Consider the following 15,321-nt stretch of genomic DNA (forward strand, 5'->3'; position numbering starts at 1 on the left):
ACTATCTGCTTTTACCATAACTTCTGGCCACTTCATTTTTAAGTTTAGATCTTTCCTTTCAAACAGAGACCTTGCTAGATGTCAAATACAGCACAAGGTAACTTCACATGGACTTAGCTGTGCAGGAAATGTGAATCTCCTCATACACCCACCATATAGTGCAAAAATGTGCAAAGGTCTGTTTATTTCTTTCGATCACTACATAGCCTAATGCCACACAAGCAGTGCTGTACAAACATATTCTGTAGGTCAATGCTAAGGATAACAAAGTTTCCTTCCTTGGACCAGAAGGAGATACTGATAAACCACTGGAAGAGATTCCAAAACAACACCCAAAGACCCACTCAGTGTGTGAACCAGTTGAGTGGAGTGGACTAACTGGGGGGTGGAAATGGGCCCGGAGTTTGCTCAGCAGAATTTCCCAGACCACCTCTTCCTCTCAACACATTGACACGCTGCCACCACCACCACTAGGAACACCTCACTGGGTAGGCCAGCTATGCTATAAACTTTATAAAACACATTATTAAATTTTCTTATAAAGCACATATTTTAACTGAACTCTCTGACATCCTCAGCCTTTCCATTCACAAAAATAGAAGGAAGAAAAGTTCCCATTTCCTGCTGTCTCATGTCCCCGACCTATACAATATTTTTTTTCTGCAGACCCTTCAAAAGCCTGACCAAATCCTCGTTTCACTTGCATTATAAAGTACTGAGGATGCCATCTCTCCCCAATCCCAGGTCCTAAAGTCTAAGACAGTAGCGCAAACTAATGCTGCCAGATTCAGGAAAAAAAAATTTCAATTCGATTTAGCCTATTGAATTGGTTTTTCAATTCGATTTTTCTGCCCAATTGGGTGATTTTTTTTCAAAACTCCTGGTGGGTTTTATAGCTTTTTCACCCCCTTTGGCTTCTCCTAACCATACTGGCGCTATGGTGTAAATAAAATAAAGAAACAAAAAGGACTTTTCCTCTCTCTGTTAAATCCTAGCTCACGTTTGCAGTCCAACACCAGCTCTGGCAGGATACACATTTCAAATCTGACATATTATAATCACAAAACAGAAAATAAAATTAATTTTTCTACCTTTTGTTGTCTGGTTATATTTCAAATCTTGTTGGTCCAAGGCTCTGGTTTTCTTCCGATAACTTGCTTGCCAGGGTCTCCTTCTTTCTGCATGCTAACCATCCATCTGCCAACTCTGTCCTCCCTTTCCATTTCCCTTCCCTCCACAGGAAGTCTGGTATCTTTCCTTTTTTTCATCTCCCTCCACAGATCCACCTTTTCTTAACTACCCTTTCATCCGGCATCTCTCCCTCTTTCCCCACCACCCCAGAGTCCACCATCTCTCCCTTTCTTTTCCCAATTACCCTTCTATCCAGTATCTCTATCCCTCCTCCACACCATCCCTTGTGTCCAATTTCTCTCCCTTTCTGTTCCTTCCCTCCCTAAATCCCATGGTCCATCATCTCTCTCCCTCTCCTCTATTTTCAGACCCATTATTTCTTTCCCCCCCCCCAAAGTTTGGCATATGCACGTCTCTTTGAACACCCCCTTCCCTCTGTGTACTTCTAAACCAGGGTCCCCCCCAAAGGCCTGTCCCCCCTTGAAGGCCTGCACTCCCCTTGAAGGCCTGTCCCACCCCCTTGTAGGCCTGTCCCCCCCTTGAAGGCCTGACCCCCCTTGAAGGTCTGCACCCCCCGAAGGCCTGTCCCCCCCTTGAAGGCCTGACCCCCCCCTTGAAGGCCTTCCTGCTTGCCCCCCCTTGAAGGCCTGCACCCCCTTGAAGGTTGGCACCCCCCCAAAGGCCTGAACCCCCCTGAAAGCCTGTCCCCCCCTTGAAGGCCTGTCCCACCCCCTTGTAGGCCTGTCCCACCCCCTTGTAGGCCTGTTCCCCCCTTGAAGGCCTGCCTGCCTGTTCCCCCCTTGAAGGCCTGTCCCCTCCCTTGAAGGCCTGCACCCCCTTGATGGTCTGCACCCCCCCCCCGAAGGCCTGCACCCCCCCGAAGGCCTGTCCCCCCACTTGAAGGCCTGCCTGCCTGTCCCCCCCCTTGAAGGCCTGTCCCCCCCTTGAAGGCCTGCACCCCTTTGAAGGTCGGCACCCCCCCGAAGGCCTGCACCCCCCCTGAAGGCCTGTCCCCCCCTTGAAGGCCTGCACCCCCTTGAAGGTCTGCACCCCCCCCGAAGGCCTGCACCCCCCCTTGAAGGCCTGCCTGCCTGTCACCCCCCTCCCCCTTGAAAGCCTGCCTGCCTGCCTGCCTGCCCGCCCCACCCTGGACCCACCCCGAAGGACCGTTCGCCCCCCTGGCCTCCCCGCACTACCTATGAAGCAGCCGCAGCAGGATCGCGACGTCAGCTATCCCTGCGCTGCTTAGGAGCTGCTTCCTGCACCGCGGTCCCGCCCCCTCCTCTGACATCAGAGGAGGGGCGGGACCGCGGCGCAGGAAGCAGCGCCCAAGCAGCTCAGGGATTGCTGACGTTGCGATCCTGCTGCGGGCTGCTTCATAGGTGTGCTGGAAGGTCAGTGGGGCGAGCGGTCCTTCGGGCGTGGGGGGGACTGAGCGGCAAGGCCGGGAACACCCCCTCAGGGCTGGCACCCGGGGCGGACCGCCCCCCCGCCCCCTCCTTGGTACTCCACTGCCCCCAGGACAGGCATGGGAACCACTGACATAGAAACAGAAAAAAATTAAGGCAGATAAAGACCATCTGCCTAATATTCAGCACTATTTAGCTAGCCAGGAATGGCTCCTGGCCTAGAGTTGCCAGATTTCTTCTTTAAAATAGAGGATACCTGGCCCCACCCCCAGCCCTGCCCCGTTCCACCTCAAGCTCCACCCTGTTCTGTCCCCAGCCCCACCCCCATATGAACCTCTGGTTTCTTTCCCTGAGCTCAGAGCCGCATCTGTTGGGCCTCTGTGAATGTGCGGATGTCAACGTGATGATGTCATGTGCATGCATATGACATCATTGTGCCCATGTCCACACATGCACAGAAGGCCTCCAGACACGGCCCTGAGCTTGGGGACTTCCAAAACCTGGACAAAGTGCTGGGTTTTGGAAATCTCTCCAGGCACCCAGACAGTCCTCTAAAACCTATCCTGGTCAGCTTAATAGCACTAAACCAGCTAACCACCGATATTCAGCAGGAAATAGCCAGCTATATCCCGTTGAATATCCAGGTCAGCAACAGCTAAGTCTTGAAGCAAGATAGTTGGGTGCCATCAACTCGTGTTTGAGTCCTAGCGACTTGATGAATCACAGATCTAAAAAGAAATTGGTTTTGTGCTAGTCCGGTAAGGTCCTCCAGTGTCACCACCATGGTTATTCTCAATGTGTCAAGCCATCTGATTGCAGGTTGCCCTCTTTGCATGGTTCCTTCGATCTTCCCAAACATAATATCCTTCTCCAATGACGTCAGAGGAGGAGGGTGGGACCGCGGTGTAGGAAACAGCACTGAAGCAGTGCAAAGATAGCTGGCATCACGATCTTGCTGCAGGCTGCTTCTCTATGGTAAATGGTGCGGGAAGGCCAGAGGGATGAGAGGTCCTTCGGGGTGGGGGGGGGGGGGCGAGCAGTCCTTCGAGGTGGGGCAGCAGGACCTTCGGGGTGGGGCAGCAGGCCTTCAGGGTCAGGCGGGCAGGCAGGACTTCAGGGGGGGAGACAGGTCTTGAGGGGGGATGCAGGTCTTCAAGGGGGGACAAGCCTTCATGGGGGGAGACAGGCTTTCAGGGGGGACATGCTTACAAGGGGCACAGGCAGGCCTTCAAGGGAGGAACAGGCCTTCAAGGGGGACAGGCAGGAAGGCAGGCCTTCAAGGAAGGGGACAGGCAGGCAGGCCTTCAAGGGGGACAAGCAGGAAGGCCTTCAAGGGGGGACAGGCCTTCGGGGGGTGCAGACCTTCAAGGGGTGGGACAGGGGATGCAGATCTTTAAGGGGGGGACAGGACATCAAGGGGGACAGGCAGGCAGGCCTTCAAGGGTGGTCAGGCCTTCAGGGGAGGGGGGCCATGGTGTAAAAGTACATGGAGGGAAGGGGGGATTCAAAGAGACATACAGATGCCGTACTTTGTGAGGAAAAGAAATAATGGGTCTGAAAATAGAGGAGAGGGAGAGAGATGATGGACCATGGGATTTAGGGAGAGAAGGAACAGAAAGGGAGAGAAGTTGGACACAAGGAATGGTATGGAGGGGGGATAGAGATACTGGATAGGAGGGTAGTTGGGAAAAGAAAGGGAGAGATCTTGGACCCTGGGGTGGTGGGGAAGGAGGAAGAGATGCCGGATGAAAGGGTAGTTAAGAAAAGGTGGATCTGTGGAGGGAGATGAAAAAAAGGAAAGATAACAGACTTCCTGGGGAGGGAAGGGAAATGGAAAGGGAGGACAGAGTTGGCAGATGGATGGTTAGCATGCAGAAAGAAGAAAGGAGACCCTGGCAAGCAAGTTATCGGAAGAAAACCAGAGCTTTGGACCTACAAGATTTGAAATATAACCAGACAACAAAAGGTAGAAAAATTAATTTGATTTTCTGTTTTGTGATTATAATATGTCAGATTTGAAATGTGTATCCTGCCAGAGCTGGAGTTAGACTGCAAACGTGAGCTAGGATTTAACAGAGAGAGGAAAAGTCCTTTTTGTTTCTTTATTTTATTTATTTTATTTATACCAGTGTCAGTGTGGTTAGGAGAAGCCAAAGGTGGGGTGAAAAAGCTATAAAATAACCCACCAGGATGTTTGAAAAAAATACCCAATTGGGCAGGAAAATAGAATCGAAAAACCAATTCAACAGGCTGAATCAAATCGAAATTTCCTGAATCGGGCAGCACTAGTTTAAGCTACTGTCTTAGACTTTAGGACCTAGGATTGGGGAGAGATGGCATCCTCAGTACTTTATAATGCAAGTGAAACGAGGATTTGGCCAGACTTTTGAAGGGTCTGCAGAAGAAAAATATTGTATAGGCCGGGACATGAGACAACAGGAAATGGGAACTTTTCTTCCTTCTGTTTTTGTGACTGAGGATGTCAGAGAGTTCAGTTAAACTATGTGCTTTATAAGAAAATATAATAATGTGTTTTATAAAGTTTATAAGCATTGCTGGCCTACCCGGTGAGGTGTTCCTAGTGGTGGTGGTGGTGGCAGCGTGTCAATGTGTTGAGAGGAAGAGGTGGTCTGGGAAATTCTGCTGAGCAAACTCCGGGCCCATTTCCACCCCCCAGTTAATCCACTCCACTCAACTGGTTCACACACTGAGTGGGTCTTTGGGTGTTGTGCCTGGGTAGTTGTTTTGGGATCTCTTCCAGTGGTTTGTCAGTATTTCCTTGTGGTCCAAGGAAGGAAACTTTGTTAACCTTAGCATTGACCTTCAGAATATGTTTGTAACAGCGCTTCTTGTGTGGCATTAGGCTATGTAGTGATTGAAAGAAAAAACCAGACCTTTGCACATTTTTGCACTATATGGTGGGTGTATGAGGAGATTCACATTTCCTGCAAAGCTAAGTCCGTGTGAAGTTACCTTGTGCTGTATTTGACATCTAACAAGGTCTCTGTTTGGAAGGAAAGATCTAAGCTTAAAAATGAAGTGGCCAGAAGTTATGGTAAAAGCAGATAGTGTAGCTGGTTTTAAGAAAGATTTGGACAAATTCCTTGAGGAAAAGTCCATAGTCTGTTATTAAGATATGGGGGAAATGTCTGCTTGCCCTGGATCGGTAGCATGGAATGTTGCTACTCTTTGAGTTTTGACCAGGTACCAGTGACCTGGATTAGCTACCATGAGAATGGCATGATGGACCATTGGTCTGACCCAGTTAGGCTATTCTTATGTTATGTTCTCATCTGTAGGGGCCTTTGTTTTCACTTCTTATTTTAATGTATTTTTTTTCTGGGAACTTATCAGTGTTTTTTATAATGGGAACAAAAATGGAAGAGAATTAATGTGTGTGGAATGGGGGGGGGAGGTAACTAATTTCTTCAGCTAAATAATTCAATCCACCTCAACCAGACATAGGAGAACTCATGCACCATTCACACACCCTCCAACCAAAAACATCAAAAGAAAAAAACTGCCTAGCCATTTGAGCTGCAACACTCGACCCCCAACTCTACAACCTATTGACCTCGACCATAGACTACAAAACCTTCAAAAAAGAAATAAAATCCCTTCTATTCAAAAAACACATAAAACCGAACTAGCACAATCAGAACTCTCCCAAGCATCACCTGCAACTACTCCATATGTACTTCTGATGTCATGACAATTTAGACATAATTTATGGTATGTTAGGAATAATGGTTACATATATGAAGTTCAATAAAAGAAAATTTTCACTGCCTGTTTCTATTCTGACCATTTATTCCGTTTCATGGTTATTACAAAAAATATTTTTTTACATGGGGGGTGTCAAAAAATGATGGGCCCCTTTTATAATGTCTCTGTATAGTGGAACTAGAAAAGGATCGAAGAAGAGCAATCAAGATGATAAAGGGGAAGGAATTCCTCTCATATGAGGAAAAACTAAATAGGTTAGGGTTCTTCAGCTTGAAGAGATGGCTGAGGAGAGGTATGACTGAAATCTAGTACAAAATCCTGAGTGGTGTAGAGCGGGTACAAATGGATCGATTTTTTACTCTGTCAAAAATTAGAAAGACTAAGGGACACTCAAAGTTACAGGGAAATACCATACTTTTAAAACCAATAGGAGGAATTTTTTTTTTTTACTCAGAAAATAGTTAAACTCTGGAACTTGTTGCCAGAGGATGTGGTAAGAGCGGTTAATGTACCTGGTTTTAACAAAGGTTTCGACAGTTTCCTGGAGGAAAAGTCCATAGTCTGTTGTTATTATTTATTTATTCACTTTTCTATACCGTTCTCCCAGGGGAGCTCAGAACGGTTTACATGAATTTATTCAGGTACTCAAGCATTTTTCCCTGTCTGTCCCGGTGGGCTCACAATCTACCTAATGTACCTGGGGCAATGGGGGGATTAAGTGACTATCCCAGGGTCACAAGGAACAGCGTAGGTTTGAACCCACAACCTCACTGTGCTAAGGCTGTAGCTTTAACCACTCCCCCACACTGTGCACCAGAATACTATTAATAACAGAATTCAAATTCAAAATTCAACAAACAAATGTGGTGGGACTTTTCCCAGTTTGAAAAATTACATTTTGAAATTTAGTGGCGTTTTTTTGCCTGCGATACAGAATAAGAACGGCTAAAAAACTCATTGGGTTGCAGTCTGCATATCACTATTGGTTGAGGCTTTTTCTCCACTTTATGTAATAACATTTTGTTGAGGCTTTTTCTCCACTTGGCTAATAACATTTTGTTGAATTTTGAACTTGAATTCTGTTATTATTAGTAGTATTCTGTAGACACAATTAAAATACCTGTGTGGCATAAACATACAAGAGGCAAATCTCATTCAACGGAAAAGAAACTCTGAAATGATGGGGCATAGGATGAAGTTAAAAAAGGTTAGACTCGAGTAATCTAAGGAAATACATTTTTACAGAGAGAGTGGGAGATGCATGGAAGTGGTAGAGATGAAGACTATATCAAATTCAAGAAAGTGTGGGACAAGCACATGGCATCTCTTAGAGAGAGGAAGCGTTAGTAACATAGAAACATAGAAATAGACGGCAGATAAGGGCCATGGCCCATCTAGTCTGCCCACCCTAATGACCCTCCCCTACCTTTGCCTAGTGAATAGAGCCCACGTGTCGATCCCATTTGGCCTTAAAATCAGGCACGCTGCTGGCCTCAATCACCTGCAGTGGAAGATTATTCCAGCGATCAACCACCCTTTCAGTAGATAGTATGGATGGACGGACTGAATTGTCATTTTATAAATTTCTTTGTTAGCACATTAAAAAGCTAAGATGTGTTTATTCATATGCATTTGATTTAGGGCTCCCTTTACGAAGGCGCGTTAGGGCCATAATGCGCGGAATAGCGCACGCTAAAATGCCGCGCGCGCTAGCCGCTACCGCCTCCTCTTGGGCAGGCGGTAGTTTTTCGGCTAGCGCGCGCTGCATCGTGCGCTCCTCCGGTGCGTGCGCTAAAAACGCTAGCGCGCCTTCGTAAAAGGAGCCCTTAATCTTGCACAGATAAATGTTCTATGCAGAGAAAGTATACACTATTAACATGTCAAAGGAAGAAAAGCTAGTTTTGGAACAGGAGTGGAGAGGTTTGCACTGAAAGTTAAATCAACCCGACTCTTTGATTTTCGTTCATTTTCCTTTGATTTTCCTTCATGTGTGCATGGGCGCTTCTTTAGTAAGATCTTAGCGTATCGGTCAGCATTACGGGATAAACAATTTATGTATTTTTCTTTCCCTACTTCTTACCTGGCATTTAGAAAATCTATGAAGACTGTTTTATTCGGGAAATATTTTGATTAATTGTGTTTATACCATGCACACTTGCATTTAAATTTTTGTTAGTCGCACAGAACCGCAAGGTAGCTGCGGTATATAAGAAACTTTATTATGTTATGTAATACTGGGGTCCTTTTACTAAAGCGCACACTAAATGCTAACTAAATGCTAATTATATTCGATGGATGCATTAGCGTTTAGCGCATGCTAATATTTAGTCCACGCTAAATCAGCTGGCACGCCTTAGTAAAAGAGGGTTATTATAAGTCACAAGTGTTTCAGCAGCATGTAAGTGTTAACACTTTCACCAGCTTTGTGGCATATGTTTTGGTAGTTATACAGGTATTCTATAAAGAAAAGTAGGTGCCTATGTTCCTTTAGACCAGGGGTCTCAAAGTCCCTCCTTGAGGGCCGCAATCCAGTCAGGTTTTCAGGATTTCCCCAATGAATATGCATGAGATCTATGTGCATGCACTGCTTTCAATGCATATTCATTGGGGAAATCCTGAAAACCCGACTGGATTGCGGCCCTCAAGGAGGGACTTTGAGATCCCTGCTTTAGACCAATGTCTCTCAAACCTTTTTAGCTCCAGCACACTAAAGGCTCCTTTGACGAAGGTGCGCTAGGGCCTTAAAGCGCGCAATTGTGCACGTTAAATTCCCAAGTACGCTAGCCACTACCACCTCCTTTTTCAGAGGCGGTAGATTTTCGGCCACCACGCACTATAGCATGCGGTAATTTTGTGCGTGCGCTAAAAACCCTAGCGCACCTTCGTAAAAGGAGCCCTAAATGGAGCAAATGTGTTTTTGCGGCACATTATAATTGAAATTATAAAATTGCAAAACCAACAAAAAATTAAATCTGAGAGTTATTTATTTAAAGTTCTTTAAACTATGTATGGGCAGTTGTAACAATGGTGAAACTAAAGTAGACAGAATTGCTAATCAATACGATGGATGTGCTTGTTTTTGAGTGCAAATTAACTCAAAACATGTCTTGATAGTCGACAAGCAAACATGCATTTTATCATCCACCATCCACAGTTGTTTTCTTTTTTTTATTTAATTTCTATCAGAGCTAAAAATCCAAGTTCACAAAGATTAGAAGATCTAAACGGTAACAAAGCCTTGATTGCTTTGTTGCTCAAGTTAGAATAACTACTGCATAAAAAATCAAAATAAAATTACTTGCCATTAGTTTTCAAGGGCCAATTACATCAAAGAATGATGCTTGTCTTAGTGGTTGTATCCTCACGCATGCAGATGCTCACAACATTGACAGACTCTTGCATATGCGACGTACATGTCATCTATACTAGTGTATACTTATGAAGGAAATTTTTTTTAAATAAAGTAAAATTCTGGAATCTCTCATGGCACACCTGGAATCTCTTCAGGGCACACCACTGTGCCGCGGTACACAGTTTGAGAGACATTGCTTTAGACCAATGTATTGCAAACTGTGGGCCTCCTGAGATTCTAAGTGTGCCACGGCACACTGAGGAGGAAGAGAGGCTCTGGCCAGCTGACTTGCACAGGACGTGCCTCTCATGAGGCGAGTTCTATAGGGCCAGAGGGTCTCAACATGCGGTACAGCGCCAGTGCCTCAAACCAGCAGCGACAGCTTGGTGTGCGTTTAACTTCTGAGGTTCCATCAGGCAGCCTTGGGGCCTTTACTAGGCCGGTCCACTTCGATGATGCAACTTCCTCTTTCATCAGAGGCGGCCCAGCCTAGCAAAGGCCCCGAGGCTGCCTGATGGAACCGCATCTAAACTAATGCTAGCAGCAGCTGTGTGTGGACGTTAAAAGCACAGTGAGCTGCCGCTAGAGAGGGGAGAGATACTGTTAGACAGGGGAGGAGGGAAAGAGAAGGAAGAAGGGGTACTGCTGGACGGTTCATAGTCATTTGTCATGCGCGAATTTGACTTGCCAAAGAAAATTGTTGCAGGAGAGAGCGTGATGAGATAGGGAGAAATGGACATGAGGTGGAGGAAAAGGAGAAATGGTGCATGGGAAAAGAGCATGTTGGGTTGGGGGTGGGAAGGAGGGATGTCACTCAAAGAAATAGGCAAGGAGAGAGAGAGAGAAAGCGTGCAGGAGGCAAAGTGTTGGACTCATGGAGAGGGCGAGATGGATAGGAAGGACAGAAAGGAGGGAAGGATAAATGTCACACTATGGGGAAGGGGGAGAGGGCAGAGAGTGAAAAGTTGGACACATGGAGAGAAGTTGGTTGGGGGAGGGAAGGAGGACCGAAGGAGAAGCAGCATGCATGAGGAAGAGAGAAAGAAATGTTGGATTGGTGGAAAGGAGGGAGAAATGTTGGACCACTGGGAAGAGGGAGGGGAGGAGAGAGATGTCGGACGACTGGGGGGGGGGGGGGAGGAGAGAGATGTCAGACCATGGAAACGGGGAGGGAGAGATAGGAAGGGAAGGGAAGACATAGAAAAGTAGATTTTGAGAAGAAAGCAAAAAAATGGAAAAATTGAATGTTAAGTTAATGCCAAAGATGGATACAAGACAGATAGTGAAGGAGAGAAAAACAGTTAATGGATAAAAAGGCCCTGGAAACATAGTTAAAAGCACAGAAAAATAAAGTCACCAGACAACAAAAGCAGGGAAAATGATTTTATTTTCAATATAGTGATTGAAATGTCAGTTTTGAGAATTTATATCTGCTGTGTATATGAAAAATGAATGGAAAAAATTGCATTACAATTAGTAAAGGGGGTGGGATCTGGGGCAGAGCTTGGGTGGGCCTAGGGCGGAGCTTGGGAGGTCTGTGGTTGGGGTACTCAGTTGATATTTGTTAGACTTAGGGGATACTTAGGTTGAAGTAGTTGAGAAACACTGCTGAAGGCAATCAGCCGGTGCCAGTGCTTCTCCTCTCTGGCCCTCTTCCCTGCTGGCAACCCCTACTGATGTGTCAGGGCCCCCCTGGAGGGCATCTGCGCATGGGTTGACGTGATGATGTCATGCTAGCGCGTGATATCACAGCTACATCCGCACACTTCCGGGTGCCTTGAGCCGTGGCCACTACACTACACTAAAGCAGTGTCAAAGAAAGTTTGACACTGCTTTAGACAAAGGGCTCCACCTATCAGAAACCCCTTATGATGAACGGCTTTCTCTTGGGAGCAATGTTTCCAAATAGGTTATTTTGGCGCATACCATGACAGTAATGAACCTCACTCCTAAGCCAGGGTATGTGAAGTATGATCGCAGTCTCTCAAATTTGCTGCTAACACTTGCCATAATACTTCCATTGTTCTAGGGTGAGTCTGAGTCCCAGTAGTGACAGGACCTGGGTAACAGGTGTGCCTGCTTCCCTGTAGTGACAGAGACTGGGTAGCTGTGTGCCTGATTCCTAGTAGTGATACGGTCTGGGTATGTAGTGTGCTTGATTCCCAGTAGTGACAGGGTCTGGGTATTATTGGGTGTACAGTACTTGCTTTCTAGCAATGCGAGATCCTGGGACTAGGTGCAATTTCTAATGGTGAAAAAGCTTGGAATTGTGTTTGCCCGATTCCTAGTGGTGAGAGATCCTGGGATTGGGAGTGTCTGATTTCTATTAAAGAGAGGGTCCTTGGATCCTGGGGCCATACTTGAAGAAGGCTGATTTGCAGATTCATGTGTGATGAGCATGGGCTGTGATGTCTCCACCCTTGTTTGTTGTCAAATAATTTAAAGTCAGGCAACTGGTCAGACCAGGCAGAAGCAGCATTCTCCTGTCTGAACCACAGGTAGGGGGCTTGTGTGTCAGTCAGGATCAGTCTCTATAAAGTGATTTGTTACAGTTGATGCCCAGGGCAAGTGATCTGCTCTGCAGAAAAAGAGAATTTTGATGTACAGCGTATAAGAAACCAAGAGTACTGCTTTCCCCTCCCCCTCTTCCACCTGTGCTGCCATCACTACAGTTTGCCAATGCAACTCACTGTCTTGAGACTCCCCACACACATCTCTGCCAGAGTACCTCATTGCTGCCTTGAGATTGTTTACAAAGGTCTATCAATATATACCTCATTCTTTCCATGACAACACCACTCCAGTGCACACACATACACACAGTTCTGCCAGTGTACCTCTTGCCCTTAGACCAGTGTTCTTCAATACAAGGTCTGAAGGCCAATGGCAGCCCCCAGAGACCTCTTTGGTGGTCCTCATTGTTTTTCTGTTGGGGGTTTTTTCCTGTTTACCCTGGCTCAGGAAAGAAAGGGAAAAGTAGATGGGGGTTGAAGTGCATGCTTAAAGGACAAGGAATTTCTCAAGCAGACAAAAAGAATGCATTTGGAGATGATCACAGCCATTGAAGGCACACCCTGATGAAGTCTGAAGGTGGGCTGTAGGGATGGATGTCATTGATACACACTGATCAACAGTGTCTTGGCTCCACATAGGAAGATATTTGGTGGCTCTCCTTCAGCTCATTAGAACCTCATTCCTGCCCTGTAACACTCTCTCTGGTGGTCCACATGCAGTTCTGCCACAATACCTAATTTCAACTAAATTTAAAGTATCAATATTTAATAATTTTCCCTACCTTTTCCCCTTGTGCTTCCTTCACCTATGGCTGATCTTTCCCTGGGTGCTATAGTGATGACCTTTTATTTACTCTGGTGTAGAGAGATAGGGGTAGGATATGAAGCAGAGTAGGTAGAGGGTAGCTTTGCTGCTGAATTTGATGAGATATAGGTATACCTCTTCCTTAGCACAGCAAGTAGTTCTCAGGTGCTTCCTGCATGCCAAATGGAATCTCTCAAGCACATTTACAGCAAATGACATATTGGAGGGGGTGCCACAGAGATGGAGATCACAGACTGAGGATCACAACCTCCCTAGAAGCAGGATCTTGCAGGAATCCATTCTATGCACATTGCCAGAATTACTGATCCCTTTGATTCTGGGAGAACTATTATAAGCATTCCCTGGCCCTTTGTCTTCACATAGGCCCAGATTCACTAACCTGCCCAATCGGGCCCGATCCGAACAGGTCCGACGAATTCAGGAAACATATGCAGATGGAGGTGATCGGAGAAACACTCCAATCCGCCTGCACGGATCGCTGGACCTCTGGGCTGACTGTTTTATTTTTTGTTTGCCCGTGGTTTTAACCCACTAGAAGCCTGCGGGTTAAAAACACGGGCTAGCACTGCGGGGCAGGCAGATTTGGGCAGCTGGAGGCAGATCGGGACAACAGGAGGCAGATCAGGGCAATGGGAGGCAGATCTAGACAGCGGGAGGCATTCGGGGCAGCAAGAGATCAGGGCTGACAGGGCAGAGAGCAGGGCGGCAGAAGGCAGGGCAGCCAGAAAGGGCTTGAGCGACTGGTCCCCAGCAGTTACTTCTTTTGTGATCAGCCAGCCAAGTCGGTGTGCCTGAAAAATGTTGGTGATCCGCTGCCTTGCTAGATTTGCATGCCATTTCCCTAATTTGCAAGCGTGGATCGGATCGGATCAGATCAGATGCGGCCAGAAGGTTAGTGAATTGGGTCGGAATCGTAAAGGGGTCGCAAACCAGTCGGTACACGATAGGTTTGCTTAGTGAATCTAGCCCATAGTTTGTCCAGGGCACTCCCTAGGACACCCAAAGATCAAAAGAAAGAAGCCTGTTGGTTACTGTGAAACTGTACTGCAAGGGACACAGAGCAGAAAAGCTGCCAAGTTGCCCTTTTCTAGGAGACTTTTGGGGCCATTACTGCTTTTAAATTTACATCCCAAACAGTATGTGATTCTACCCACTGAAATCAGTGCTGCAGGCCCTAAAGGGATAAATTCTCAAAAGGTTGCTGAAATCTAGGTGCCAGCATAATGTGTGCTAAGTGAAAATTCTGTAATGCCACTTATACTTGCAACTATCTATATTAGTATAAGTCTGCTTTTGTGTGAGCATTTAGGCGGGCTGTAGGCAGCTAGGTGCATAAATGATAGTATTCTATAACCTGTGCGCATAACTGTCTGACATGACAGGGAGAGTGTGGTGCAGTGGTTAAAGCTACAGCCTCAGCACCCTGAGGTTGGTGGTTCAAACCCACTCTGCTCCTTCTGACCCTGAGCAAGTCACTTAATCCCCCCATTGCCCCAGGCACATTAGATAGATTGTGAGACCACCGGGACAGATAGGGAAAATGCTTGAGTGCCTGAATAAATTCATGTAAACCGTTCTGAGCTCTCCTGGGAGAACGGTCTAGAAAACTGAAAAATAAAATAAAGAGAGAAATGTCCCTGCCCTGCACATGCTCCTTCCAAGTCCACACCCTCTTGAAGTTGCGCACTCTGGAATTCCAGTGAGCAACTTATAGAATGGCTACTAAGGGCAGTTACGCGTGTAACTGATAATCGGCTGTTAACTCCCAAGACTTTCGCAAAGGAGGTGATGCTCTCATGTAAAAACAAATATGCTTCTCTGGGTTGATCTTCTAAGGTAACGAATGACAAACTCAAAAGCAGACACTCGTATAGGCAATGCCGTAAAGCAGGTCTGGATTAACTTGTTTGACCGACTCGAGCAAAAGGTAGCAATTCCAGAGGGTCTTTCCGGGCCTGTTCCGTGTACCTCTCTGCTTGCAGTCCATGTGATACAGATGCACTGCAAGGAACTAGCTTCCTTCTCCAAATCTCTCAGGGCCAAAGGTTGTGCTATACAATACACTCACCGCCTCTACTAGCTGCTGCTTTTCCTCCCTCTTCTCTAAAGCACTTTGCCTACTTTTTCCTGCCTTATGTCACTGCACTTGTAAGCCCTTGAGGGGAAATGACCTACAAGTTTCTAAGCCAGATATTATATCCATAGAAAGTAGTGGAAGTATTTCTTGGGGCAGAAGATGCCCACAACTACCAGTCAGGTGTTTCTTAGAGCCGAGGGATAATTTTCTGTATCGCCTGGCTGCTTTTTCAACTTGACGAAGTGCATTGTGGGAGCTGTAGTACCTGCTGTTTCCAGTTTTGTCAT

At 46.5% G+C, this 15,321-nt stretch overlaps 1 protein-coding gene across 1 annotated transcript in view; it reads left to right on the top strand.

Moving 5' to 3' along the window:
• The first annotated feature begins 14,688 nt into the window (after positions 1-14,688).
• The window catches only part of ESRRA (estrogen related receptor alpha), a 61,606-nt gene continuing 60,973 nt past the window's right edge, over positions 14,689-15,321 (top strand). The window contains exon 1 of the mRNA XM_033955059.1: positions 14,689-14,793. The gene's annotated coding sequence lies outside the window, so the exon portion shown is untranslated. The remainder of the gene's footprint in view (positions 14,794-15,321) is intronic.

This window comes from Geotrypetes seraphini, chromosome 8, assembly GCF_902459505.1.
Source record: "Geotrypetes seraphini chromosome 8, aGeoSer1.1, whole genome shotgun sequence".
In the NCBI taxonomy this organism is placed as follows: domain Eukaryota; kingdom Metazoa; phylum Chordata; class Amphibia; order Gymnophiona; family Dermophiidae; genus Geotrypetes; species Geotrypetes seraphini.